The following is a 24,417-nucleotide window of genomic DNA, read 5'->3' on the forward strand; positions in this document are numbered from 1 at the left end:
CGGCTTCCACTACTTCTATGGGAGTGACCTTGGGCTTGATCTTTAAAATGAAATGAAGCAGAAGGCTGTGGCTTCTCCAGCCTTCAAGATATGCAGCACTTGGCTGGGAATGTTTCTTGCGTTCCTATGGATTTGAAGAGTCAGGGCTGAAAGAAGCAGCAGGAGCCTAGGGCCATATTCTGTCATCTCTCTGGAAACTCCTGAGGTGAATTACCTCCCTACTGGTGTCAACCTGCAGGCAGGCAGGCAAACGGGTGTGGTCTCCTCTCTGTGCAACTCCCTAATCCATGGTGTCTCTTTGCATGTGTGAAATTGCATGTGTATAGGGGGTGTGGTGGCAGAAGAGTGAAAGCCTCTTCTGATGGGTCCTCAAGCTGTGAGTCTGACCCTTCTGTGAGTGTGCTGAAAGCCATCCTGGGGCTAGAAGGGAGAGTGATCCAGCTGCACATCAGGAGACGGGGAAGAGACAGAGGCTCTGGCGTGCACTGCTGACTGCTTTGCCTCGGTGGGGTTGGAGTGAGGAAGCTGTACCCTCCTCTGTTAGCACAAAGGAGAGGAGTTATTCCATGCTATTTTTCCTCCTCTGTGGATGAATGGACAGACTGCACAGTTGGTTAAGGCCGTAGCTACTGAAGACAAGAACTCGATTGTCTGCTGCTCTTCAGGCAGAAGGCAGAAGGAATCAAGAGACAGGACTGGCTCTGTCTGCATACTGCAGGAGACGCACTTTTTTGCATCTTCTGTGCGTGAAAAAGTATGTTTTAATTGATAAGAATCCCAAGGGCCTAGAAATACTGCAGTTTTAGGATAAATCTGGTAAAAAATGAGTGTCCTGAGGATTTTGAGTACTCCATTTCCGTGGCCAGACCAACAGAAACTCCAGGGCAATAGTAAACACAACTTTCTCTCTCTTATCCTGAATTTCTCCACTTGTTATCTCCTGACCAGCAATTTACAGGAAAGTTACAGGAAAGTGAGGGAAAATATTTGAGCTATTTATACACCAGTGCAGGTGGTGCCATGTTAACTTGACTCTTTTGCAAGATCTTGTTTGCTAACAGCAAGTTATGGCCCCTAGGGATGTTTTACCTTGAGGGAGGGAATGGGGGCACACCAAAACAAGTAGAACAAGCAAAATACTGGGGGGTGGAGCTGACAAAACAAAAACCAACCAAACAAACAACAAAAAAACAACTACCACCAAGGACCACCCACTAGTGCCATGCTTTTCATACTGAAGTGAGTAAAGAGCAGAGCATCCTTGCAGTAACTTCATGCCTCAAAACCCTCCTTTGTCACTCTTCCTGCACTTGTGTAACAGGTGCTTGCAGGTCTGTTTCCTTTCTTATTTCAGGACTGGAAGATGGCTTCATGGACAAAACAGACTTGGCTTGGGGAAGAGTAATTGAATTTATTGCCAACTGATCACAAAGTAGGACAGTGAGAATTTAAAAACTTTAAAACCAACCAACCAACCAACCAACCAACCAAACAGAAAACCACCTCGCCACACTGCCTCCATCCCAGGCTAAACCTCAGTCTTGATTCTTCTATCTATTTCCCACGGAGCAGTGGGGGGTGGTTGGAGGATGTTGGGGAATGGAGGTTGCAGGCTCTGCTGCTCCTTCATTGTATTTGGCAATTTTATTGATGGTAGCGCTCCCCACCCCTCCCATCCCCTCTTTCCCCTTCCCTCCACTCCCCTGCCCTCCCCTATGCTCCCTGTTCTTTCTGAGCAACAGTATGACAGATTCGGGTGCGTGGACAGCACGTGGGGCTACGGGGAGAGGACATGTACACAAAGATTTGGCTCCAGATCCAAAATGTCATGTATTTGGCAATTTTATTTATGGTAGCACTCCCCTCCCCTCCCCTCCCCTCCCCTCCCATCCCCTCCCCTCCCCTCTTTTGCCTCCCCTCCCTTCCCCTCCCCTCCCATCTCCTCCCCTCCCCTACCATCCCCTCCTCTATGCTCCCTGTCCCTACGCTCTGCTACACTCCCCTCCCCTGTACTACCCTACACACTCCTACACTCCCCTCCCCTATCCTACCCTACACTCCCCTTCGCTACACTACCCTACATTACCCTATGCCCCCCTCCCCTACACTCTCCTACACTCCCCTCCGGTATCCTACCCTACACTCCCCTAAACTCCGATCCCCTACACTACCCTATACTCTCCTATGCTCCCCTCCCCTCTAACACGCTACACTACGCTATGCTACACTACCCTACCCTACCCTATCCTATCCTACCCAATCCTACCCTATCCTATCCTACCCAATCCTATCCTATCCTATCCTATCCTATCCTATCCTATCCTATCCTATCCTATCCTATCCTATCCTATCCTATCCTATCCTATCCTATCCTATCCTATCCTATCCTACCCTCCCCTTGCCCTCCCCTCCCTTCCCCTCCCCTCCCTTCCTTTTATTCCCTCCCCTTCCCTCCCCTCTTGTCTTCTTCTCTCCTCTCTTCTTTCTTTCGGGTAACTTCAAATCGCTTCAGGCGTTCTCATAGCTCCTATCCCTGGCTGATTCACGGCAACCCATCAGCAGCAACCAGAAGCGCTCCAGCTGCTGTGTCACTGGTCGAGCAACAGTCTCCAACTGGGAATCGCTGACTTCGTTGTGTGGCTCAGACAGGTGCCTTGCAGTTCCACCGTGGCCTGGACGTGTCCTCTTGCTGTGTCCCCACCTACAGCGCAGTTCTGCTTAGAAGCAGCAGCAGGCTTTGGAAGATGTCCCACTCCTTCCATTTTCAGTGCTTTAGCTTGGCTAGCCGGGTGGTGTCTGTCACTAGAAGACAACAACGAGATTTGGGTTAGAAACAGCTAACTGAGTAGTTCCTTTGCACAAGGGCAAGGAATATTTACCCCTTCCTACTGGAGGCTGCAGTGTCAGAGATAATGACAGGTCCTTCCGAGAGCTTTGAAATATCCCTTGGGGATGCTGAGTCCAGAGGACCAGAGCAAACCTGTCTAAAGTACACCCTGGAATCCCTCGGAATGACTTCCTAGCAGAAGCATGTGTCTGATACGGCTTCAGCTGGTTGCAGTGTTCTTCTGCACCTCATACCTAAATTCAGATGAGAGATCTCAATGAAGATGGAAAGGTTGAGAAATAGAGAAATCACTGATGTGCTTTGAGAACTTCTAAGGACTGAGTACTGCATCAATCCAATGTTGTAACATTAAGGATTGGTTAGAAAAGCAAACGTTAAAAACAAGGAAAGGGGAAGAACAAGTAAGCTTTCTTAAAGGATCTATTCTATTGAAGGTATCTTTAAAGAAGTAAATAAGTACTGAAATATATATGCAGAGAGAGAGAGAGAGAGAGAGAGAGAGAGAGAGAGATACAGAAACCTAAGAGTCTGCTGTGCAGGTTAGCTTCTTGCTCTCTTTTCTAAAAGTCACAGTGAATGCAGCATCTGTGTGCGTTACAAGCATTACCCTCAGTCCAGCACAGGTACACACGAGAGGTCAGCCTGCAGGTTGCGGAGGCAAAGCAACTGCTCTGGCTGGATGTGAAGAGCCAAGACAGAAGTTGCTGTCAGGGAAAAGATACGCAGAGGGGATGAAAAAGGCGGAGTGTGCTTCCGACCTTCACAACTTCTAAGCAAGCGGAGATGAGGGTGTGGAAGAAGCAAATAAGCTGTTGATCTAGAAGCAGCCTGAAGATTGTCCTTAAGCAGGGCCTTGCGTTCTTCATTTTTACAGCATTGCTTGCCTTCAAGTGCACGTCGATGATTTGATGAACTTTCTACCACTACAGAAATGCACCGGATTCTTTCCCAAAACTTACGGGTGGCACTTGGCAATATTGGTCAGCATTCTCTATTTCCTTCTTCATCTCAATTCTCTTTTGGCCTGTGAAGCTTTCCAGATCAGAGGAGAAGATCCACGGTAATACGGAGCTTTGGATCCTGCAAAGGAAACGAAGAATCCTACTGACAACTCTTTTCAACCTCGCCTGCAAGCATCACAGAAAAGAATAGCGAAAGAACGCCGCTTTATCATGGGAAGCATAAATTGGTGCATAGGTGTCCTAGAGCTGAAGCGAGGTGAAGCAGGTTCCACACAAGGGGAAGGAGCACACCCAGAAGCATTTCCATAAAGCCGTGTTTTCAAACAAAGGGTTAAGATTTAGATTTTCTTACAAGTGAAGAATGAAGAAAGAAAAGAAAAAGAAAATTACCAGGACATCCAGTTTTCCTCTCGCTTGCTTTGCTTCTTTCCGAATCTGAGTCTGGAGTGACAGTCAGGGAGCAGCGTTGTGCAGAAATGCCAAAGCCTCCCCAGCTTGTTGTACCTTCATCAGCAAGGGCTTTGATACTGCTGCCTCCTCAGCAACATCAGCCATTTCCGAGGAAAGCTGGTGTCCATCACCAGCTCAAATAGCAATGGGAAATCCCTCTTGCCACAACTTCACACTCACACCAGAGTTGGCAGGACAGGCCGATGGACAGAGAAGCGTCTGCAAGAGTGTTAGAAAACAGACTTTAGATTTCCGTCAACCCAGGAAGAATGACTTGCTCATCCCTTCAAAGTGAACTCTGAGTAGAAGGAGGGGATCCCAAGCTGCATTCCTGACATCTATGCTGCAAAGTCATCCAATGGGACATGTTACGGTACCAGCCTGTTATGAACAGAAACAGGACTTTGAGGTTATGCTGTTGGATTAGAATTAAGCTCAAAGAGTTAGTCTTTTGATGTGTTTTTGTTTGCAAGTGTTTTCACTGCTTCCCAGACAATGTCTCCAGCAAGCTAGCTGCTTGCTTCATTTGTTCTGTTCTGTTCTGTTCTTTTTGATTCTGTTTTGTTTTGTTTTCTCAGCCAGGATTCTTAGAGAAATGAGATTAAAGAGATCATATTGTATGTCCACCCATCCCTCCCTCCCCTTCGCTTGTCCAGAGCTTTTACCTCGTCCACCAGCTTGAATGAACTCGGTCCTAGGCGCAGTTGTGTCCAAGCCATTCTGTTCCTAGACGTGTTGTGAGAACAGACAGCTAAGTAGTGGGGAGAGGACGTGCTGCTGTCTGCAGTGTGACCTCAGCGCTTACCAAACAGTAGGGAATACACAGAGAAGGGCCTTAGGAGAACTTCAAGCCCCAGATACCTTTTATGTGGAAACCATATTTCCCAAGATAACACTGGACACAACTGCAGAATCAAAATGGATTCATTTCTTGGTTCATTCAACTCCTAGGTTTTAGTTTTAAAACGTGTCTGTCTTGGCTTAAAGCACTCTTCCAATCTCTATTTCCAGTTCCTAGGATTTCCTGAAATAGGGAATCCCACTTTTTCCTTTTACAATCTCCCAGTCTCTTCTTTTTTACCTCTCCCCAAGAAACTTAGCACTGCTCTCTTCATACTTGACAACTAGATATGGAGCTGTATCAGCCAGAAGGAAGTTTCCTTCACACTTTCTGCTTCTTACGGTATCTGGGCTCTTACCTTTACACTTACTCGCCCTTCCTACATTAGCACAAAGAAAGTGTTTTGGAGATCTGATGTCTTGTTTTCCAGAAACTGCCCTGACTCACCTTTACGAGAGCTGTCCCACGCTGCGAGCACAAGTCTTGCAGTCTGGCCAGATATTTGCCTTCTAAGTCAATAACCAAATCTGTTCCAAAGGTAAGAACATGTAATGAATGGAAAGGAAATCCTTTTATTTTCATCGCAGTTCACTTTTTTTAGTTAAGTTAAGAACATGTAATTAATGGAAAGGAAATCCTTTTATCCTTTTATTTTGATCCAAATTCACTTTTATTTATTTATTTATTTATTTATTTATTTTCTAGACCAAGAATGAGTCGTGGAGAACCACCAAAACTCAGGTGAAAAATGAAATGACAAATGTTAAGGTCAGGCAGCTTGCCCACTGCCATTGCCACCCTGAAAGCAGATGGAGTGCATCTTCATACGCCACAGCCTGAGACACTAGTCGACAGGCCAGCCCGTGTGAGGAAGTCCATTGCTGTCCTGAATTTTAACATGACAGGGGGACTCTTAAGCCTCTTGTTTATGCTTTAGTACTTGCGGTCTATGGGAGGACCACAGCACACTCTTCTCTGTCTCCCCTTATTTGTTGATCGTCTGTAGGAAGAAGAGAGCGTGCAGAGGCCCTCAGCCGTACATTGGGTCTGTTCTCACTCTGTGCAGCTCCATCATTGAGCAAAGTACCAACCTTGAGGCTTCTGTAAGGACTTGACACAAACTACAGAATACTACAAGGAAGCATTCACAACAAAACCCCATTTTTTTCCTCAGCCAAGCATCAAAACACTTACAGAAGGGCATGGTCCCTCTCTGTGCACCTCAAGGGGAGATGCACAAATCCTCACGTGGTTTCATCGCATCCAGCACCCTTCTCTGTGCCTCCCAGCTAAACGTGCACGGAGGCAGCTGTTGCCACAGTGCTGTGGTGACACAATTCCCTTCTGTTTCTGAAGTCATCACCGCAGGCGCCTCCCAGTGACGGCACAACACTCTCTGTTGCTAATGCGTCTGTCTCAGAAACAGCTAGGGAAGTACCACTATGCCCAAACTGACTTGAATTAGAGTAGTTCCCAAATTATTCTCTGCTCCCCTACGTCTGTGGAAGGAAGGTGTGTGATCAATCTTTTCCTTGCGAAAGGACTACAGAGCAAAAGAGCTTGATTCTGAGACGTTGCCCGTCCTTGTAGAGCAGTTCACCTTTGATTTCCATGTCAGAAAAAAGAAGGTGAAATCAACAATTCCCTTCCTCTGAGCTGGGAATAGGAAAGAAGCCCAATCCTCCAGGAAGCCTTCAAAAGGAAACTCTGCATTTCTTTGTTAAACACCTTGTTTAATTTCTTGAAAGAAATCTTTCCCAGGACTTTGCAACTGCGGTGGTTGGAAGCGGGTGGGCAGCCGAGTTCCAGCATGGCCGCTCTCTCACTCCCCCTCCTCAAAGGGAAAGGGGGAGAAAATACGATGCCAAGGGCTCCAGGGCTGAGATAAGGACAGGGCGATGGCTCAACAAGTATGGTGACGGGCAAAGCAGACTCAGCAGAGTGACCCTCAGGGTCCCTCCCTGCCCCTGCTCCCCGTGGGGTCCCTCCCACGGGATGCCGTCCTTCCCCAGCTGATCCTGCAGGGGCTGCCCACAGGCAGCAGCTCCTCAAGCACTGCTCCCACACGGCTCCGTCCCACGGGCTCCATCCATCCATCCCCCAGGAGCAAACTGCTCCAGCACGGGTCCCCCACGGCTGGGCGGCAGCTCCCCCCAGACCCCCTGCTCCTGCGGGGGCTCCTCTCCACGGGGGGGCTGCAGCTGCGGCCCGGGGCCTGCTCCTGCCCTGCGGGGGCTCTCCATGGGCCGCAGCCTCCTCCAGGCCACATCCACCTGCTCCACCGGGGGCTCCTCCACCCACGGGGGGGCTGCAGCGTGGAGATCTGCTCCATGGGCTGCAGGGGGACAGCCTGCTCCACCGGGGGCCTCTCCCTGCACAGCCCGCAGGGGAACTGCTGCTGCCTCCTGCCCTCCTGCTGCACTCACCTGGGGGGCTGCAGGGCTGCTTCTCCTCTCTTTCTCCCTGGGAAACAGCTTTTTTTTGTTATTTTTTTTTCTCCTTTCTTCAATATGCTCTCCCAGAGGAACAAGCGACATCGTTTCTTGGCTTGGCTCTGGCCAGCAGTGGAGCCGTTCTCTAACGGGGGGCAGCTTCTAGATTCTTCTCACGGAAGCCACCAAAGGGAGGACAGACCAAATGATTGCAAATTGATATCCACATGACAGCAAAATGGAGTCAAAGGATAAATTGTGCTATTCAGACTAAAAATGTGTAACATGCAGCTACATCTATCTGACCTTTGCACCTAAGTGCTGTTAACCATGCCAGGCATTTGTTGTTCACATGGTGAATAAGCGCTGTTTTGGATTGACAGAGATCATCTGTAGATTTGGTTCCAAAGGGGTTAAAATTCAGGCAAGGCAGTGAGAGCTTTGTGGGCTGCAGGAGAACCAAAATGCAGGAACTGTCAGGGCTCATCCTCACCTGGGACCAACTCTCATTTGGTCTTCTTTGGAGAGAAAGCCAAGCCAGCCAGACGGCTTCCACTACTTCTATGGGAGTGACCTTGGGCTTGATCTTTAAAATGAAATGAAGCAGAAGGCTGTGGCTTCTCCAGCCTTCAAGATATGCAGCACTTGGCTGGGAATGTTTCTTGCGTTCCTATGGATTTGAAGAGTCAGGGCTGAAAGAAGCAGCAGGAGCCTAGGGCCATATTCTGTCATCTCTCTGGAAACTCCTGAGGTGAATTACCTCCCTACTGGTGTCAACCTGCAGGCAGGCAGGCAAACGGGTGTGGTCTCCTCTCTGTGCAACTCCCTAATCCATGGTGTCTCTTTGCATGTGTGAAATTGCATGTGTATAGGGGGTGTGGTGGCAGAAGAGTGAAAGCCTCTTCTGATGGGTCCTCAAGCTGTGAGTCTGACCCTTCTGTGAGTGTGCTGAAAGCCATCCTGGGGCTAGAAGGGAGAGTGATCCAGCTGCACATCAGGAGACGGGGAAGAGACAGAGGCTCTGGCGTGCACTGCTGACTGCTTTGCCTCGGTGGGGTTGGAGTGAGGAAGCTGTACCCTCCTCTGTTAGCACAAAGGAGAGGAGTTATTCCATGCTATTTTTCCTCCTCTGTGGATGAATGGACAGACTGCACAGTTGGTTAAGGCCGTAGCTACTGAAGACAAGAACTCGATTGTCTGCTGCTCTTCAGGCAGAAGGCAGAAGGAATCAAGAGACAGGACTGGCTCTGTCTGCATACTGCAGGAGACGCACTTTTTTGCATCTTCTGTGCGTGAAAAAGTATGTTTTAATTGATAAGAATCCCAAGGGCCTAGAAATACTGCAGTTTTAGGATAAATCTGGTAAAAAATGAGTGTCCTGAGGATTTTGAGTACTCCATTTCCGTGGCCAGACCAACAGAAACTCCAGGGCAATAGTAAACACAACTTTCTCTCTCTTATCCTGAATTTCTCCACTTGTTATCTCCTGACCAGCAATTTACAGGAAAGTTACAGGAAAGTGAGGGAAAATATTTGAGCTATTTATACACCAGTGCAGGTGGTGCCATGTTAACTTGACTCTTTTGCAAGATCTTGTTTGCTAACAGCAAGTTATGGCCCCTAGGGATGTTTTACCTTGAGGGAGGGAATGGGGGCACACCAAAACAAGTAGAACAAGCAAAATACTGGGGGGTGGAGCTGACAAAACAAAAACCAACCAAACAAACAACAAAAAAACAACTACCACCAAGGACCACCCACTAGTGCCATGCTTTTCATACTGAAGTGAGTAAAGAGCAGAGCATCCTTGCAGTAACTTCATGCCTCAAAACCCTCCTTTGTCACTCTTCCTGCACTTGTGTAACAGGTGCTTGCAGGTCTGTTTCCTTTCTTATTTCAGGACTGGAAGATGGCTTCATGGACAAAACAGACTTGGCTTGGGGAAGAGTAATTGAATTTATTGCCAACTGATCACAAAGTAGGACAGTGAGAATTTAAAAACTTTAAAACCAACCAACCAACCAACCAACCAACCAAACAGAAAACCACCTCGCCACACTGCCTCCATCCCAGGCTAAACCTCAGTCTTGATTCTTCTATCTATTTCCCACGGAGCAGTGGGGGGTGGTTGGAGGATGTTGGGGAATGGAGGTTGCAGGCTCTGCTGCTCCTTCATTGTATTTGGCAATTTTATTGATGGTAGCGCTCCCCACCCCTCCCATCCCCTCTTTCCCCTTCCCTCCACTCCCCTGCCCTCCCCTATGCTCCCTGTTCTTTCTGAGCAACAGTATGACAGATTCGGGTGCGTGGACAGCACGTGGGGCTACGGGGAGAGGACATGTACACAAAGATTTGGCTCCAGATCCAAAATGTCATGTATTTGGCAATTTTATTTATGGTAGCACTCCCCTCCCCTCCCCTCCCCTCCCCTCCCATCCCCTCCCCTCCCCTCTTTTGCCTCCCCTCCCTTCCCCTCCCCTCCCATCTCCTCCCCTCCCCTACCATCCCCTCCTCTATGCTCCCTGTCCCTACGCTCTGCTACACTCCCCTCCCCTGTACTACCCTACACACTCCTACACTCCCCTCCCCTATCCTACCCTACACTCCCCTTCGCTACACTACCCTACATTACCCTATGCCCCCCTCCCCTACACTCTCCTACACTCCCCTCCGGTATCCTACCCTACACTCCCCTAAACTCCGATCCCCTACACTACCCTATACTCTCCTATGCTCCCCTCCCCTCTAACACGCTACACTACGCTATGCTACACTACCCTACCCTACCCTATCCTATCCTACCCAATCCTACCCTATCCTATCCTACCCAATCCTATCCTATCCTATCCTATCCTATCCTATCCTATCCTATCCTATCCTAGCCTAGCCTAGCCTAGCCTAGCCTAGCCTAGCCTAGCCTAGCCTACCCTCCCCTTGCCCTCCCCTCCCTTCCCCTCCCCTCCCTTCCTTTTATTCCCTCCCCTTCCCTCCCCTCTTGTCTTCTTCTCTCCTCTCTTCTTTCTTTCGGGTAACTTCAAATCGCTTCAGGCGTTCTCACAGCTCCTATCCCTGGCTGATTCACGGGAACCCATCAGCAGCAACCAGAAGCGCTCCAGCTGCTGTGTCACTGGTCGAGCAACAGTCTCCAACTGGGAATCGCTGACTTCGTTGTGTGGCTCAGACAGGTGCCTTGCAGTTCCACCGTGGCCTGGACGTGTCCTCTTGCTGTGTCCCCACCTACAGCGCAGTTCTGCTTAGAAGCAGCAGCAGGCTTTGGAAGATGTCCCACTCCTTCCATTTTCAGTGCTTTAGCTTGGCTAGCCGGGTGGTGTCTGTCACTAGAAGACAACAACGAGATTTGGGTTAGAAACAGCTAACTGAGTAGTTCCTTTGCACAAGGGCAAGGAATATTTACCCCTTCCTACTGGAGGCTGCAGTGTCAGAGATAATGACAGGTCCTTCCGAGAGCTTTGAAATATCCCTTGGGGATGCTGAGTCCAGAGGACCAGAGCAAACCTGTCTAAAGTACACCCTGGAATCCCTCGGAATGACTTCCTAGCAGAAGCATGTGTCTGATACGGCTTCAGCTGGTTGCAGTGTTCTTCTGCACCTCATACCTAAATTCAGATGAGAGATCTCAATGAAGATGGAAAGGTTGAGAAATAGAGAAATCACTGATGTGCTTTGAGAACTTCTAAGGACTGAGTACTGCATCAATCCAATGTTGTAACATTAAGGATTGGTTAGAAAAGCAAACGTTAAAAACAAGGAAAGGGGAAGAACAAGTAAGCTTTCTTAAAGGATCTATTCTATTGAAGGTATCTTTAAAGAAGTAAATAAGTACTGAAATATATATGCAGAGAGAGAGAGAGAGAGAGAGAGAGAGAGAGAGAGATACAGAAACCTAAGAGTCTGCTGTGCAGGTTAGCTTCTTGCTCTCTTTTCTAAAAGTCACAGTGAATGCAGCATCTGTGTGCGTTACAAGCATTACCCTCAGTCCAGCACAGGTACACACGAGAGGTCAGCCTGCAGGTTGCGGAGGCAAAGCAACTGCTCTGGCTGGATGTGAAGAGCCAAGACAGAAGTTGCTGTCAGGGAAAAGATACGCAGAGGGGATGAAAAAGGCGGAGTGTGCTTCCGACCTTCACAACTTCTAAGCAAGCGGAGATGAGGGTGTGGAAGAAGCAAATAAGCTGTTGATCTAGAAGCAGCCTGAAGATTGTCCTTAAGCAGGGCCTTGCGTTCTTCATTTTTACAGCATTGCTTGCCTTCAAGTGCACGTCGATGATTTGATGAACTTTCTACCACTACAGAAATGCACCGGATTCTTTCCCAAAACTTACGGGTGGCACTTGGCAATATTGGTCAGCATTCTCTATTTCCTTCTTCATCTCAATTCTCTTTTGGCCTGTGAAGCTTTCCAGATCAGAGGAGAAGATCCACGGTAATACGGAGCTTTGGATCCTGCAAAGGAAACGAAGAATCCTACTGACAACTCTTTTCAACCTCGCCTGCAAGCATCACAGAAAAGAATAGCGAAAGAACGCCGCTTTATCATGGGAAGCATAAATTGGTGCATAGGTGTCCTAGAGCTGAAGCGAGGTGAAGCAGGTTCCACACAAGGGGAAGGAGCACACCCAGAAGCATTTCCATAAAGCCGTGTTTTCAAACAAAGGGTTAAGATTTAGATTTTCTTACAAGTGAAGAATGAAGAAAGAAAAGAAAAAGAAAATTACCAGGACATCCAGTTTTCCTCTCGCTTGCTTTGCTTCTTTCCGAATCTGAGTCTGGAGTGACAGTCAGGGAGCAGCGTTGTGCAGAAATGCCAAAGCCTCCCCAGCTTGTTGTACCTTCATCAGCAAGGGCTTTGATACTGCTGCCTCCTCAGCAACATCAGCCATTTCCGAGGAAAGCTGGTGTCCATCACCAGCTCAAATAGCAATGGGAAATCCCTCTTGCCACAACTTCACACTCACACCAGAGTTGGCAGGACAGGCCGATGGACAGAGAAGCGTCTGCAAGAGTGTTAGAAAACAGACTTTAGATTTCCGTCAACCCAGGAAGAATGACTTGCTCATCCCTTCAAAGTGAACTCTGAGTAGAAGGAGGGGATCCCAAGCTGCATTCCTGACATCTATGCTGCAAAGTCATCCAATGGGACATGTTACGGTACCAGCCTGTTATGAACAGAAACAGGACTTTGAGGTTATGCTGTTGGATTAGAATTAAGCTCAAAGAGTTAGTCTTTTGATGTGTTTTTGTTTGCAAGTGTTTTCACTGCTTCCCAGACAATGTCTCCAGCAAGCTAGCTGCTTGCTTCATTTGTTCTGTTCTGTTCTGTTCTGTTCTTTTTGATTCTGTTTTGTTTTGTTTTCTCAGCCAGGATTCTTAGAGAAATGAGATTAAAGAGATCATATTGTATGTCCACCCATCCCTCCCTCCCCTTCGCTTGTCCAGAGCTTTTACCTCGTCCACCAGCTTGAATGAACTCGGTCCTAGGCGCAGTTGTGTCCAAGCCATTCTGTTCCTAGACGTGTTGTGAGAACAGACAGCTAAGTAGTGGGGAGAGGACGTGCTGCTGTCTGCAGTGTGACCTCAGCGCTTACCAAACAGTAGGGAATACACAGAGAAGGGCCTTAGGAGAACTTCAAGCCCCAGATACCTTTTATGTGGAAACCATATTTCCCAAGATAACACTGGACACAACTGCAGAATCAAAATGGATTCATTTCTTGGTTCATTCAACTCCTAGGTTTTAGTTTTAAAACGTGTCTGTCTTGGCTTAAAGCACTCTTCCAATCTCTATTTCCAGTTCCTAGGATTTCCTGAAATAGGGAATCCCACTTTTTCCTTTTACAATCTCCCAGTCTCTTCTTTTTTACCTCTCCCCAAGAAACTTAGCACTGCTCTCTTCATACTTGACAACTAGATATGGAGCTGTATCAGCCAGAAGGAAGTTTCCTTCACACTTTCTGCTTCTTACGGTATCTGGGCTCTTACCTTTACACTTACTCGCCCTTCCTACATTAGCACAAAGAAAGTGTTTTGGAGATCTGATGTCTTGTTTTCCAGAAACTGCCCTGACTCACCTTTACGAGAGCTGTCCCACGCTGCGAGCACAAGTCTTGCAGTCTGGCCAGATATTTGCCTTCTAAGTCAATAACCAAATCTGTTCCAAAGTTAAGAACATGTAATGAATGGAAAGGAAATCCTTTTATTTTCATCGCAGTTCACTTTTTTTAGTTAAGTTAAGAACATGTAATTAATGGAAAGGAAATCCTTTTATCCTTTTATTTTGATCCAAATTCACTTTTATTTATTTATTTATTTATTTATTTATTTATTTATTTATTTTTTTCTAGACCAAGAATGAGTCGTGGAGAACCACCAAAACTCAGGTGAAAAATGAAATGACAAATGTTAAGGTCAGGCAGCTTGCCCACTGCCATTGCCACCCTGAAAGCAGATGGAGTGCATCTTCATACGCCACAGCCTGAGACACTAGTCGACAGGCCAGCCCGTGTGAGGAAGTCCATTGCTGTCCTGAATTTTAACATGACAGGGGGACTCTTAAGCCTCTTGTTTATGCTTTAGTACTTGCGGTCTATGGGAGGACCACAGCACACTCTTCTCTGTCTCCCCTTATTTGTTGATCGTCTGTAGGAAGAAGAGAGCGTGCAGAGGCCCTCAGCCGTACATTGGGTCTGTTCTCACTCTGTGCAGCTCCATCATTGAGCAAAGTACCAACCTTGAGGCTTCTGTAAGGACTTGACACAAACTACAGAATACTACAAGGAAGCATTCACAACAAAACCCCATTTTTTTCCTCAGCCAAGCATCAAAACACTTACAGAAGGGCATGGTCCCTCTCTGTGCACCTCAAGGGGAGATGCACAAATCCTCACGTGGTTTCATCGCATCCAGCACCCTTCTCTGTGCCTCCCAGCTAAACGTGCATGGAGGCAGCTGTTGCCACAGTGCTGTGGTGACACAATTCCCTTCTGTTTCTGAAGTCATCACCGCAGGCGCCTCCCAGTGACGGCACAACACTCTCTGTTGCTAATGCGTCTGTCTCAGAAACAGCTAGGGAAGTACCACTATGCCCAAACTGACTTGAATTAGAGTAGTTCCCAAATTATTCTCTGCTCCCCTACGTCTGTGGAAGGAAGGTGTGTGATCAATCTTTTCCTTGCGAAAGGACTACAGAGCAAAAGAGCTTGATTCTGAGACGTTGCCCGTCCTTGTAGAGCAGTTCACCTTTGATTTCCATGTAAGAAAAAAGAAGGTGAAATCAACAATTCCCTTCCTCTGAGCTGGGAATAGGAAAGAAGCCCAATTCTCCAGGAAGCCTTCAAAAGGAAACTCTGCATTTCTTTGTTAAACACCTTGTTTAATTTCTTGAAAGAAATCTTTCCCAGGACTTTGCAACTGCGGTGGTTGGAAGCGGGTGGGCAGCCGAGTTCCAGCACGGCCGCTCTCTCACTCCCCCTCCTCAAAGGGAAAGGGGGAGAAAATACGATGCCAAGGGCTCCAGGGCTGAGATAAGGACAGGGCGATGGCTCAACAAGTATGGTGACGGGCAAAGCAGACTCAGCAGAGTGACCCTCAGGGTCCCTCCCTGCCCCTGCTCCCCGTGGGGTCCCTCCCACGGGATGCCGTCCTTCCCCAGCTGATCCTGCAGGGGCTGCCCACAGGCAGCAGCTCCTCAAGCACTGCTCCCACACGGCTCCGTCCCACGGGCTCCATCCATCCATCCCCCAGGAGCAAACTGCTCCAGCACGGGTCCCCCACGGCTGGGCGGCAGCTCCCCCCAGACCCCCTGCTCCTGCGGGGGCTCCTCTCCACGGGGGGGCTGCAGCTGCGGCCCGGGGCCTGCTCCTGCCCTGCGGGGGCTCTCCATGGGCCGCAGCCTCCTCCAGGCCACATCCACCTGCTCCACCGGGGGCTCCTCCACCCACGGGGGGGCTGCAGCGTGGAGATCTGCTCCATGGGCTGCAGGGGGACAGCCTGCTCCACCGGGGGCCTCTCCCTGCACAGCCCGCAGGGGAACTGCTGCTGCCTCCTGCCCTCCTGCTGCACTCACCTGGGGGGCTGCAGGGCTGCTTCTCCTCTCTTTCTCCCTGGGAAACAGCTTTTTGTTGTTACTTTTGTCCTCCTTTCTTCAATATGCTCTCCCAGAGGAACAAGCGACATCGTTTCTTGGCTTGGCTCTGGCCAGCAGTGGAGCCGTTCTCTAACGGGGGGCAGCTTCTAGCTTCTTCTCACGGAAGCCACCAAAGGGAGGACAGACCAAATGATTGCAAATTGATATCCACATGACAGCAAAATGGAGTCAAAGGATAAATTGTGCTATTCAGACTAAAAATGTGTAACATGCAGCTACATCTATCTGACCTTTGCACCTAAGTGCTGTTAACCATGCCAGGCATTTGTTGTTCACATGGTGAATAAGCGCTGTTTTGGATTGACAGAGATCATCTGTAGATTTGGTTCCAAAGGGGTTAAAATTCAGGCAAGGCAGTGAGAGCTTTGTGGGCTGCAGGAGAACCAAAATGCAGGAACTGTCAGGGCTCATCCTCACCTGGGACCAACTCTCATTTGGTCTTCTTTGGAGAGAAAGCCAAGCCAGCCAGATGGCTTCCACTACTTCTATGGGAGTGACCTTGGGCTTGATCTTTAAAATGAAATGAAGCAGAAGGCTGTGGCTTCTCCAGCCTTCAAGATATGCAGCACTTGGCTGGGAATGTTTCTTGCGTTCCTATGGATTTGAAGAGTCAGGGCTGAAAGAAGCAGCAGGAGCCTAGGGCCATATTCTGTCATCTCTCTGGAAACTCCTGAGGTGAATTACCTCCCTACTGGTGTCAACCTGCAGGCAGGCAGGCAAACGGGTGTGGTCTCCTCTCTGTGCAACTCCCTAATCCATGGTGTCTCTTTGCATGTGTGAAATTGCATGTGTATAGGGGGTGTGGTGGCAGAAGAGTGAAAGCCTCTTCTGATGGGTCCTCAAGCTGTGAGTCTGACCCTTCTGTGAGTGTGCTGAAAGCCATCCTGGGGCTAGAAGGGAGAGTGATCCAGCTGCACATCAGGAGACGGGGAAGAGACAGAGGCTCTGGCGTGCACTGCTGACTGCTTTGCCTCGGTGGGGTTGGAGTGAGGAAGCTGTACCCTCCTCTGTTAGCACAAAGGAGAGGAGTTATTCCATGCTATTTTTCCTCCTCTGTGGATGAATGGACAGACTGCACAGTTGGTTAAGGCCGTAGCTACTGAAGACAAGAACTCGATTGTCTGCTGCTCTTCAGGCAGAAGGCAGAAGGAATCAAGAGACAGGACTGGCTCTGTCTGCATACTGCAGGAGACGCACTTTTTTGCATCTTCTGTGCGTGAAAAAGTATGTTTTAATTGATAAGAATCCCAAGGGCCTAGAAATACTGCAGTTTTAGGATAAATCTGGTATAAACGGAGTGTCCTGAGGATTTTGAGTACTCCATTTCCGTGGCCAGACCAACAGAAACTCCAGGGCAATAGTAAACACAACTTTCTCTCTCTTATCCGAAATTTCTCCACTTGTTATCTCCTGACCAGCAATTTACAGGAAAGTTACAGGAAAGTGAGGGAAAATATTTGAGCTATTTATACACCAGTGCAGGTGGTGCCATGTTAACTTCACTCTTTTGCAAGATCTTGTTTGCTAACAGCAAGTTATGGCCTCTAGGGATGTTTTACCTTGAGGGAGGGAATGGGGGCACACCAAAACAAGTAGAACAAGCAAAATACTGTGGGGTGGAGCTGACAAAACAAAAAACAAACAATCAAACAACAAAAAAAACAACTACCACCAAGGACCACCCACTAGTGCCATGCTTTTCATACTGAAGTGAGGAAAGAGCAGAGCATCCTTGCAGTAACTTCATGCCTCAAAACCCTCCTTTGTCACTCTTCCTGCACTTGTGTAACAGGTGCTTGCAGGTCTGTTTCCTTTCTTATTTCAGGACTGGAAGATGGCTTCATGGACAAAACAGACTTGGCTTGGGGAAGAGTAATTGAATTTATTGCCAACTGATCACAAAGTAGGACAGTGAGAATTTAAAAACTTTAAAACCAACCAACCAACCAACCAACCAACCAACCAACCAAGCAGAAAACCACCTCGCCACACTACCTCCATCCCAGGCTAAACCTCAGTCTTGATTCTTCTATCTATTTCCCACGGAGCAGTGGGGGGTGGTTGGAGGATGTTGGGGAATGGAGGTTGCAGGCTCTGCTGCTCCTTCATTGTATTTGGCAATTTTATTGATGGTAGCGCTCCCCACCCCTCCCATCCCCTCTTTCCCCTTCCCTCCACTCCCCTGCCCTCCCCTATGCTCCCTGTTCTTTCTGAGCAACAGTATGATAGATTCGGGTGCGTGGACAGCACGTGGGGCTATGGGGAGAGGACATGTACACAAAGATTTGGCTCCAGATCCAAAATGTCATGTATTTGGCAAATTTATTTATGGTAGCACTCCCCTCCCCTCCCCTCCCCTCCCCTCCCCTCCCCTCCCCTCCCCTCCCCTCTTTTGCCTCCCCTCTCCTCCCCTCCCCTCCCCTCCCCTCCTTTACCCTCCCCTCCCCTCCCCTCCCCTCCCCTCCCCTCTTTTGCCTCCCCTACCCTCCCCTCATTTGCCTCCCCTCCCCTCCCCTCCCCTCTTTTGCCTCCCCTCCCCTCCCCTCCCCTCCCCTCCTTTACCCTCCCCTCCCCTCCCCTCCCCTCCCCTCCCCTCCCCTCCCCTCTCTTGCCTCCCCTCCCCTCCCCTCCCCTCCCCTCCCCTCCCCTCCCCTCCCCTCCCCTCCCCTCCCCTCCCCTCCCCTCCCCTCCCCTCCCCTCCCGTCTCCTCCCCTCCCCTACCATCCCCTCCTCTATGCTCCCTGTCCCTACGCTCTGCTACACTCCCCTCCCCTGTACTACCCTACACACTCCTACACTCCCCTCCGGTATCCTACCCTACACTCCCCTAAACTCCTATCCCCTACACTACCCTATACTCTCCTATGCTCCCCTCCCCTCTAACACGCTACACTACGCTATCCTATCCTATCCTATCCTATCCTATCCTATCCTATCCTATCCTATCCTATCCTATCCTATCCTATCCTATCCTATCCTATCCTGTCCTGTCCTATCCTATCCTATCCTATCCTATCCTATCCTATCCTATCCTATCCTATCCTGTCCTGTCCTGTCCTGTCCTACCCTACCCTATCCTACCCTACCCTACCCTATCCTATCCTACCCAATCCTATCCTAGCCTATCCTAGCCTATCCTAGCCTAGCCTACCCTCCCCTTGCCCTGCCCTCCCTTCCCCTCCCCTCCCTTCCTTTTATTCCCTCCCCTTCCCTCCCCTCTTGTCTTCTTCTCTCCTCTCTTCTTTCTTTCGGGTAACTTCAAATCGCTTCAGGCGTTCTCATAGCTCCTATCCCTGGCTGATTCACGGGAACCCATCAGCAGCAACCAGAAGCGCTCCAGCTGCTGTGTCACTGGTCGAGCAACAGTCTCCAACTGGGAATCGCTGACTTCGTTGTGTGGCTCAGACAGGCGCCTTGCAGTTCCACCGTGGCCTGGACGTGTCCTCTTGCTGTGTCCCCACCTACAGCGCAGTTCTGCTTAGAAGCAGCAGCAGGCTTTGGAAGATGTCCCACTCCTTCCATTTTCAGTGCTTTAGCTTGGCTAGCCGGGTGGTGTCTGTCACTAGAAGACAACAACGAGATTTGGGTTAGAAACAGCTAACTGAGTAGTTCCTTTGCACAAGGGCAAGGAATATTTACCCCTTCCTACTGGAGGCTGCAGTGTCAGAGATAATGACAGGTCCTTCTGAGAGCTTTGAAATATCCCTTGGGGATGCTGAGTCCAGAGGACCAGAGCAAACCTGTCTAAAGTACACCGTGGAATCCCTCGGAATGACTTCCTAGCAGAAGCATGTGTCTGATACGGCTTCAGCTGGTTGCAGTGTTCTTCTGCACCTCATACCTAAATTCAGATGAGAGATCTCAATGAAGATGGAAAGGTTGAGAAATAGAGAAATCACTGATGTGCTTTGAGAACTTCTAAGGACTGAGTACTGCATCAATCCAATGTTGTAACATTAAGGATTGGTTAGAAAAGCAAACGTTAAAAACAAGGAAAGGGGAAGAACAAGTAAGCTTTCTTAAAGGATCTATTCTATTGAAGGTATCTTTAAAGAAGTAAATAAGTACTGAAATATATATGCAGATAGAGAGAGAGAGAGAGAGAGAGAGAGAGAGAGAGAGAGATACAGAAACCTAAGAGTCTGCTGTGCAGGTTAGCTTCTTGCTCTCTTTTCTAAAAGTCACAGTGAATGCAGCATCTGTGTGCGTTACAAGCATTACCCTCAGTCCAGCACAGGTACACACGAGAGGTCAGCCTGCAGGTTGCGGAGGCAAAGCAACTGCTCTGGCTGGATGTGAAGAGCCAAGACAGAAGTTGCTGTCAGGGAAAAGATACGCAGAGGGGATGAAAAAGGCGGAGTGTGCTTCCGACCTTCACAACTTCTAAGCAAGCGGAGATGAGGGTGTGGAAGAAGCAAATAAGCTGTTGATCTAGAAGCAGCCTGAAGATTGTCCTTAAGCAGGGCCTTGCGTTCTTCATTTTTACAGCATTGCTTGCCTTCAAGTGCACGACGATGATTTGATGAACTTTCTACCACTACAGAAATGCACCGGATTCTTTCCCAAAACTTACGGGTGGCACTTGGCAATATTGGTCAGCATTCTCTATTTCCTTCTTCATCTCAATTCTCTTTTGGCCTGTGAAGCTTTCCAGATCAGAGGAGAAGATCCACGGTAATACGGAGCTTTGGATCCTGCAAAGGAAACGAAGAATCCTACTGACAACTCTTTTCAACCTCGCCTGCAAGCATCACAGAAAAGAATAGCGAAAGAACGCCGCTTTATCATGGGAAGCATAAATTGGTGCATAGGTGTCCTAGAGCTGAAGCGAGGTGAAGCAGGTTCCACACAAGGGGAAGGAGCACACCCAGAAGCATTTCCATAAAGCCGTGTTTTCAAACAAAGGGTTAAGATTTAGATTTTCTTACAAGTGAAGAATGAAGAAAGAAAAGAAAAAGAAAATTACCAGGACATCCAGTTTTCCTCTCGCTTGCTTTGCTTCTTTCCGAATCTGAGTCTGGAGTGACAGTCAGGGAGCAGCGTTGTGCAGAAATGCCAAAGCCTCCCCAGCTTGTTGTACCTTCATCAGCAAGGGCTTTGATACTGCTGCCTCCTCAGCAACATCAGCCATTTCCGAGGAAAGCTGGTGTCCATCACCAGCTCAAATAGCAATGGGAAATCCCTCTTGCCACAACTTCACACTCACACCAGAGTTGGCAGGACAGGCCGATGGACAGAGAAGCGTCTGCAAGAGTGTTAGAAAACAGACTTTAGATTTCCGTCAACCCAGGAAGAATGACTTGCTCATCCCTTCAAAGTGAACTCTGAGTAGAAGGAGGGGATCCCAAGCTGCATTCCTGACATCTATGCTGCAAAGTCATCCAATGGGACATGTTACGGTACCAGCCTGTTATGAACAGAAACAGGACTTTGAGGTTATGCTGTTGGATTAGAATTAAGCTCAAAGAGTTAGTCTTTTGATGTGTTTTTGTTTGCAAGTGTTTTCACTGCTTCCCAGACAATGTCTCCAGCAAGCTAGCTGCTTGCTTCATTTGTTCTGTTCTGTTCTGTTCTGTTCTTTTTGATTCTGTTTTGTTTTGTTTTCTCAGCCAGGATTCTTAGAGAAATGAGATTAAAGAGATCATATTGTATGTCCACCCATCCCTCCCTCCCCTTCGCTTGTCCAGAGCTTTTACCTCGTCCACCAGCTTGAATGAACTCGGTCCTAGGCGCAGTTGTGTCCAAGCCATTCTGTTCCTAGACGTGTTGTGAGAACAGACAGCTAAGTAGTGGGGAGAGGACGTGCTGCTGTCTGCAGTGTGACCTCACCGCTTACCAAACAGTAGGGAATACACAGAGAAGGGCCTTAGGAGAACTTCAAGCCCCAGATACCTTTTATGTGGAAACCATATTTCCCAAGATAACACTGGACACAACTTCAGAATCAAAATGGATTCATTTCTTGGTTCATTCAACTCCTAGGTTTTAGTTTTAAAACGTGTCTGTCTTGGCTTAAAGCACTCTTCCAATCTCTATTTCCAGTTCCTAGGATTTCCTGAAATAGGGAATCCCACTTTTTCCTTTTACAATCTCCCAGTCTCTTCTTTTTTACCTCTCCCCAAGAAACTTAGCACTGCTCTCTTCATACTTGACAACTAGATATGGAGCTGTATCAGCCAGAAGGAAGTTTCCTTCACACTTTCTGCTTCTTACGGTATCTGGGCTCTTACCTTTACACTTACTCGCCCTTCCTACATTAGCACAAAGAAAGTGTTTTGGAGATCTGATGTCTTGTTTTCCAGAAACTGCCCTGACTCACCTTTACGAGAGCTGTCCCACGCTGCGAGCACAAGTCTTGCAGTCTGGCCAGATATTTGCCTTCTAAGTCAATAACCAAATCTGTTCCAAAGGTAAGAACATGTAATGAATGGAAAGGAAATCCTTTTATTTTCATCGCAGTTCACTTTTTTTAGTTAAGTTAAGAACATGTAATTAATGGAAAGGAAATCCTTTTATCCTTTTATTTTGATCCAAATTCACTTTTTTTTTTTTTTTTTTTTTTTTTTTTTCTAGACCAAGAATGAGTCGTGGAGAACCACCAAAACTCAGGTGAAAAATGAAATGACAAATGTTAAGGTCAGGCAGCTTGCCCACTGCCATTGCTACCCTGAAAGCAGATGGAGTGCATCTTCATACGCCACAGCCTGAGACACTAGTCGACAGGCCAGCCCGTGTGAGGAAGTCCATTGCTGTCCTGAATTTTAACATGACAGGGGGACTCTTAAGCCTCTTGTTTATGCTTTAGTACTTGCGGTCTCTGGGAGGACCACAGCACACTCTTCTCTGTCTCCCCTTATTTGTTGATCGTCTGTAGGAAGAAGAGAGCGTGCAGAGGCCCTCAGCCGTACATTGGGTCTGTTCTCACTCTGTGCAGCTCCATCATTGAGCAAAGTACCAACCTTGAGGCTTCTGTAAGGACTTGACACAAACTACAGAATACTACAAGGAAGCATTCACAACAAAACCCCATTTTTTTCCTCAGCCAAGCATCAAAACACTTACAGAAGGGCATGGTCCCTCTCTGTGCACCTCAAGGGGAGATGCACAAATCCTCACGTGGTTTCATCGCATCCAGCACCCTTCTCTGTGCCTCCCAGCTAAACGTGCACGGAGGCAGCTGTTGCCACAGTGCTGTGGTGACACAATTCCCTTCTGTTTCTGAAGTCATCACCGCAGGCGCCTCCCAGTGACGGCACGACACTCTCTGTTGCTAATGCGTCTGTCTCAGAAACAGCTAGGGAAGTACCACTATGCCCAAACTGACTTGAATTAGAGTAGTTCCCAAATTATTCTCTGCTCCCCTACGTCTGTGGAAGGAAGGTGTGTGATCAATCTTTTCCTTGCGAAAGGACTACAGAGCAAAAGAGCTTGATTCTGAGACGTTGCCCGTCCTTGTAGAGTAGTTCACCTTTGATTTCCATGTCAGAAAAAAGAAGGTGAAATCAACAATTCCCTTCCTCTGAGCTGGGAATAGGAAAGAAGCCCAATTCTCCAGGAAGCCTTCAAAAGGAAACTCTGCATTTCTTTGTTAAACACCTTGTTTAATTTCTTGAAAGAAATCTTTCCCAGGACTTTGCAACTGCGGTGGTTGGAAGCGGGTGGGCAGCCGAGTTCCAGCACGGCCGCTCTCTCACTCCCCCTCCTCAAAGGGAAAGGGGGAGAAAATACGATGCCAAGGGCTCCAGGGCTGAGATAAGGACAGGGCGATGGCTCAACAAGTATGGTGACGGGCAAAGCAGACTCAGCAGAGTGACCCTCAGGGTCCCTCCCTGCCCCTGCTCCCCGTGGGGTCCCTCCCACGGGATGCCGTCCTTCCCCAGCTGATCCTGCAGGGGCTGCCCACAGGCAGCAGCTCCTCAAGCACTGCTCCCACACGGCTCCGTCCCACGGGCTCCATCCATCCATCCATCCATCCATCCATCCATCCATCCATCCATCCATCCATCCATCCATCCATCCATCCATCCATCCATCCATCCCCCAGGAGCAAACTGCTCCAGTACGGGTCCCCCACGGCTGGGCGGCAGCTCCCCCCAGACCCCCTGCTCCTGCGGGGGCTCCTCTCCACGGGGGGGCTGCAGCTGCGGCCCGGGGCCTGCTCCTGCCCTGCGGGGGCTCTCCATGGGCCGCAGCCTCCTCCAGGCCACATCCACCTGCTCCACCGGGGGCTCCTCCACCCACGGGGGGGCTGCAGCGTGGAGATCTGCTCCATGGGGGACCCATGGGCTGCAGGGGGACAGCCTGCTCCACCGGGGGCCTCTCCCTGCACAGCCCGCAGGGGAACTGCTGCTGCCTCCTGCCCTCCTGCTGCACTCACCTGGGGGGCTGCAGGGCTGCTTCTCCTCTCTTTCTCCCTGGGAAACAGCTTTTTGCTGTTACTTTTGTCCTCCTTTCTTCAATATGCTCTCCCAGAGGAACAAGCGACATCGTTTCTTGGCTTGGCTCTGGCCAGCAGTGGAGCCGTTCTCTAACGGGGGGCAGCTTCTAGATTCTTCTCACGGAAGCCACCCCTATGGCCCCCTGCTACCAAAACCTTGCCACGTAAATCCACCAGAGCAACTCTTTCGGTGAAGAAATTTTTCGTCATAACCAACCGAAACCTCCCCTGGTACAACTTGGGGTTTTTTGTTCTTGTCTTGTCACTTGGGGCTTGGGAGAAG

At 48.9% G+C, this 24,417-nt stretch overlaps 6 long non-coding RNA genes across 7 annotated transcripts; all 6 read right to left on the minus strand.

Moving 5' to 3' along the window:
• Positions 1 to 2,459: 2,459 nt before the first annotated feature.
• Positions 2,460 to 4,338, minus strand: LOC119716079 (uncharacterized). The gene is made up of 4 exons (XR_005263761.2): positions 4,201 to 4,338; positions 3,808 to 3,928; positions 2,880 to 3,081; positions 2,460 to 2,802 (listed from the first exon to the last, which is right to left on the minus strand). It is a non-coding gene; the product is annotated as an uncharacterized lncRNA (long non-coding RNA).
• A 1-nt stretch (position 4,339) lies between these two features.
• Positions 4,340 to 8,558, minus strand: LOC140001931 (uncharacterized). Of its 2 annotated transcripts, none has more exons than XR_011807740.1 (3): positions 7,528 to 8,558; positions 5,549 to 5,628; positions 4,340 to 4,479 (listed from the first exon to the last, which is right to left on the minus strand). It is a non-coding gene; the product is annotated as an uncharacterized lncRNA (long non-coding RNA). The 2 variants fall into 2 exon arrangements; XR_011807741.1 differs by lacking the exon at positions 7,528 to 8,558 and adding an exon at positions 6,296 to 7,168.
• Positions 8,559 to 10,533: 1,975 nt separating this feature from the next.
• LOC119715203 (uncharacterized) lies at positions 10,534 to 12,407 on the minus strand. Its single transcript, XR_005262390.2, has 4 exons — positions 12,270 to 12,407; positions 11,877 to 11,997; positions 10,949 to 11,150; positions 10,534 to 10,871 (listed from the first exon to the last, which is right to left on the minus strand). It is a non-coding gene; the product is annotated as an uncharacterized lncRNA (long non-coding RNA).
• Position 12,408: 1 nt separating this feature from the next.
• On the minus strand, positions 12,409 to 16,638 carry LOC140001934 (uncharacterized). The gene is made up of 3 exons (XR_011807742.1): positions 15,617 to 16,638; positions 13,623 to 13,702; positions 12,409 to 12,548 (listed from the first exon to the last, which is right to left on the minus strand). It is a non-coding gene; the product is annotated as an uncharacterized lncRNA (long non-coding RNA).
• Positions 16,639 to 18,921: 2,283 nt separating this feature from the next.
• Positions 18,922 to 20,801, minus strand: LOC113841041 (uncharacterized). Its single transcript, XR_003493651.3, has 4 exons — positions 20,664 to 20,801; positions 20,271 to 20,391; positions 19,337 to 19,538; positions 18,922 to 19,259 (listed from the first exon to the last, which is right to left on the minus strand). It is a non-coding gene; the product is annotated as an uncharacterized lncRNA (long non-coding RNA).
• A 1-nt stretch (position 20,802) lies between these two features.
• Positions 20,803 to 24,249, minus strand: LOC140001729 (uncharacterized). Its single transcript, XR_011807235.1, has 3 exons — positions 24,075 to 24,249; positions 22,017 to 22,096; positions 20,803 to 20,942 (listed from the first exon to the last, which is right to left on the minus strand). It is a non-coding gene; the product is annotated as an uncharacterized lncRNA (long non-coding RNA).
• Positions 24,250 to 24,417: the final 168 nt, after the last annotated feature.

This window comes from Anas platyrhynchos, chromosome 2 (genome assembly GCF_047663525.1).
Source record: "Anas platyrhynchos isolate ZD024472 breed Pekin duck chromosome 2, IASCAAS_PekinDuck_T2T, whole genome shotgun sequence".
Lineage (NCBI taxonomy): Eukaryota > Metazoa > Chordata > Aves > Anseriformes > Anatidae > Anas > Anas platyrhynchos.